At 47.2% G+C, this 4,138-nt stretch overlaps 1 non-coding gene across 1 annotated transcript; it reads right to left on the reverse strand.

Annotated features, from left to right (window-relative positions):
* Positions 1-313: 313 nt before the first annotated feature.
* On the reverse strand, positions 314-389 carry TRNAT-CGU (transfer RNA threonine (anticodon CGU)). Its single transcript has one exon. It is a non-coding gene; the product is annotated as a tRNA-Thr (tRNA).
* Between the last annotated feature and the right edge of the window lie 3,749 nt (positions 390-4,138).

Consider the following 4,138-nt stretch of genomic DNA (forward strand, 5'->3'; position numbering starts at 1 on the left):
CGTTATCTTTCTTTCTTTCTTTCTTTTTTTTTTTTTTTTCTGAAGCTAGAAACGGGGAGAGACAGACAGACTCCCGCACGTGCCTGACCGGGATCCACCCGGCACGCCCACCAGGGGGCGATGCTCCGCCCCTCTGGGGCGTCGCTCTGTTGTGACCAGAGCCACTCTAGTGCCTGGGGCAGAGGTCAAGGAGCCATCCCCAGCGCCCAGGCCAACTTTGCTCCAATGGAGCCTCGGCTGCGGGAGGGGAAGAGAGAGACAGAGAGGAAGGAGAGGGGGAGGGGTGGAGAAGCAGATGGGCGCTTCTCCTGTGTGCCCTGGCCGGGAATCGAACCCGGGACTTCTGCACACGAGGCCGACGCTCTACCACTAAGCCAACTGGCCAGGGCCGTTATCTTTCTTAAAAAAAAACAAAAAACTAGCAATGTCAGGGGTTTCAGTGGGAGAGATTTGAGGTCTTCCTGGAGGTGGAGGGAATGGGGCCGACCAGCACAGTTTGGGGAACGGGCTCCCAGAACACCCTCACCCCACCCCCACCCCCACCCCCACCCCCACCCCCACAGGGCAACCAGCAGGCTGCCTGTTGTTGTTACCATGTCTGGCCTTATTTCTGTTTTAAGATTTTTTTTTAAAGGTGACAAATTTACAAGACAAAACAATATTTTATGTCTAAGTCTATTTGATAGGCATATGTGGCAAGAGTTACATGAGGAGAGCTCTGGTCAAGTCTGTTCCTATCAGGGGAGGAAAACGCAGGTGCACCGTGGATGCTGTTAACTTTGGCTAATTTCACAAGACTCTTAGGAATGGAAATAGCGCGTCCCAAGAGAATTGTCCTTGCAAAGTCACTTCAGAAAACTGTATTGAAAAGAAAAAAAAAATCCAGTATCCCAATATTACAGTATTACAGGCAGGAAAAAAAGAAATCATACTATAGTCATTATAGTAATACTTTCTGGCCAATTGAAGATCAGAGAAAATGTGTCCATTTCTACTCAGAAAAGTTACTCACTGATCACATAAAGAGTTTATTCTCTGACAGTGGAAGTTTGAGACAGATTACCGTTAAAAAAAAAACCTCAACAACTCAATTTACTATACAGCAGCTAGGAGAGCAGATATTGAAGGGAGCAGACCAATCTGGAAGGATAAAGCTATAACTGAGTTTTTGCACATTTCTCACACGCTACAGAGTTTGAAAGGAACCCCCAGGGTTCTTTCCACACTTAGTCACGACTTTTCTCTTCGGAAGGAAGTTTTTTTCATCCCTGTGCCGACGCCGTTGCGAAAGGACCGCTTTCCGAACACCTTCTCCAAGACGGGCTTTAGAGAGACCAGGGCCTCATGCCCGTCCCTCACGAACGGGTAGCGGCTCAGCAGGAGGAGAAGGCAGTCAGGTGTTCCCGGCACCTGGAGATGCAGACAGGGGGTGGGAATTGGGGGGGGGGGGGAGGTAGAGAACACAGCTTCAGAGTTAAAAGTTGATTTCAACAGTCAAAACTTTCAAAATGTGACAGCCATAAATCCAACAGACCCAATCCTTTTCAGGAGAAAATTTTGCTAAACTGTAACACACCCTTGAAAAACACCGTACTCCTTGAAGTGATCTAACCTCTTGTCCATTCTGCACACGCCCTACGAAATTCTGCCTCGTCCACGTGCGGAACGGTCTTGTCGCTAGCGTTTTGTAACGAGCCTTTCAAGTGACACTCATTCGTCCTGAGAACAAATTTTTGTTTTTTTTAATTTCACTAAGACACACAATCCACGACAACCAGACTCCAGGTTTCCGATGGAACTCGTTTTTCTTCCGGGGTTGGTCCCGGGCCCCATGCCAAGGTTCTCCCTAAGGTGTCTGGCTATGTAAGGGTTGGCATCTGTCTTTTGATTTCGGTCCAGCTCTTCATCGGTGGCTCCAAGGATTGGGGTGGGGGCGCCCAGCTATAAAAGGAAGAAGACTAGACTCTTCGAGCCCACAGTTCCGTCACGCGGCTACAGTTCAACCCCACCCTCTGCAGCAGAAGACACCACGCTCAAGAGCTAAGGGACATGTCCCGAGAACCAGGGCTGGTAAGGGCACCACCTGGCATTGGATAAGAATTTTCAGTACTTGTTATATGTCCTGCCCCCCCCCCCCCCGCTGTGATTTTAGGGGAAGCACAGCACTGCCCGGCCACAACTACACATCTTACCAACAACCACAGGAGGGAGGTTATGGATGATCTTGGTTGGGGCTACATGCTCTGTGCACATCATCTCATTGAACCCCCCCCCCCAAAAAAAATAGCTCTGTGAAGTAGGGACCACTCAAGGACCATTGGCCTTGGAATGAGGACATTCAATGGCTAGCCGGTGAAGAGGGACTGGAGTCGAGATATCTGACTCCGAGTCCATGTTTCCCAACTCTACGAGACCAACAAGAGAAAAAGGGGGGAATGAGTGCTCTTACAATAAAGAAACCTGCTACAAAGTAAAAATGGCACAGTTTCCTTGCCTGGTGCAGGAAGGAAAACAAGTTGGGTGTTGGATGAAGAGAAGTTGAAATGGGACCCGAGTGCATACAACACCCGTGGCATGCTTCGCCCACCACAGGGATGCTTGTCTACGGTCCCTGCCGTCAGGGCTCCCAGGAAAACCATGTCCACTGGCTGCTGGGGAAAAGACGGGCTTTTTTTTATTTTCCCTTTAAAAAAAAAAAAATCTGGGTATAGTCAGAGCTTCAGAAATATTGACCATAGGAAAGCCAGTCAAACACTCTCCTTTGAACACCCATAATGTGTCTTTCCCCGAGTTAACGGAGGAAGTCTAAGCATAGTATCATGCTATTGACTTTTAATCCCCAGCAAGGAGGAGCCTGTGAGTCATGTCAGGAAAGGAAGCATCACAGTTCTCTCCAGAAATACTCATCATGCCACCTTTAATGTGGCGAGAGAAATGCGTCAGTTCTAGTGATGAGGTTTCGGAAACATCCCTAAAAAAGATTCCGATGCCCTTTGCAGATCCTGGGAGAGAGCCCGGCCCGAGCGGACTCATTCACAGAAGGATATGGTCCATTCGCCTGGGTGACAGACTTTATGAGGTTCACAGCAAATACGACAATGGCCTCTAGCTCCTTTGTATAACTGTTCACCCTCAACAGTCCAATTGGTGCCATTACTGCATGATGGGGTTACAACAAGAACGGAACTGTCCCGTGCCAGAGCAGAAACACAGAAAAGGTGGCGGAATGAAGAAACAGCTCATTTAGGGACGAGGAGATCTCGATGCAAGCACCTGAGAAGGAAGTGCGTTCTTAATTAAAAAAATAAAACTGCATCCAAGTGCCTCTCGTTCAACAGAAAGGTCATGCACGAACCCTCGGGGTAGGAACAGAAAGTCATTAGGCAGACAGACAGTTGAGAAAATACGCCAATTTCTGGGTGGTGACTCAGCGTGGTCAATGCAGTGTCTTACAGAACCAATAATCAAGTCAGGGCTGCACGCTCCTAGGAGTCAGACAGGAAGAAGGAACCTAGATTGAGTAAACAGGAAATGGAAAAATGACAGCTGCAAAGCCAGATCAGTGAGAACACTGGTGATAGAAGCAGCCGGATCACGACGTGTGGACACATATGTGATGTCTCATTATCTGAAAGGGAGTTAGTCTCGTAAATTACATTGATGTCAGTGAGTCCAGTGTGCCAGGCTAAGTTTCAGTGAAGCAAAGTAAAAGCACAAAATACAATCAGTGACCAAAAAAGAAAACCGTTTAAGTTGTAAATAAAGGGTTAACATAAAACAACAAACGCCATGTAGAAATAGTATAAACTGTCCCAAGAATGGGCGTGCATGTCCCTTCTGGATGCCACGAACAGTTCGATGAATAGAATTAGGAGCTCAATTCTTGAATACACATATGAATTAATATTTCATGTGATGTTTTATTGAGAGCTGACATTTTATCTACATGCCACCCTTGAACCATGTCAAGTGACCATGGTCGCATAATGAGGACATTCACTGTTTTTTGAAAAGCGATCCATTGGACTTCGTGCAATACAGTTCGAAGGGTTAAATATTCACTTGGATTATATGCATGGATGAATGTGGAATGAATACATTGTCAACAGGCAAAACAGTGGACATTTTCCACTAAAAT

Source organism: Saccopteryx leptura, chromosome 13 (assembly GCF_036850995.1).
Source record: "Saccopteryx leptura isolate mSacLep1 chromosome 13, mSacLep1_pri_phased_curated, whole genome shotgun sequence".
Taxonomy (NCBI): domain Eukaryota; kingdom Metazoa; phylum Chordata; class Mammalia; order Chiroptera; family Emballonuridae; genus Saccopteryx; species Saccopteryx leptura.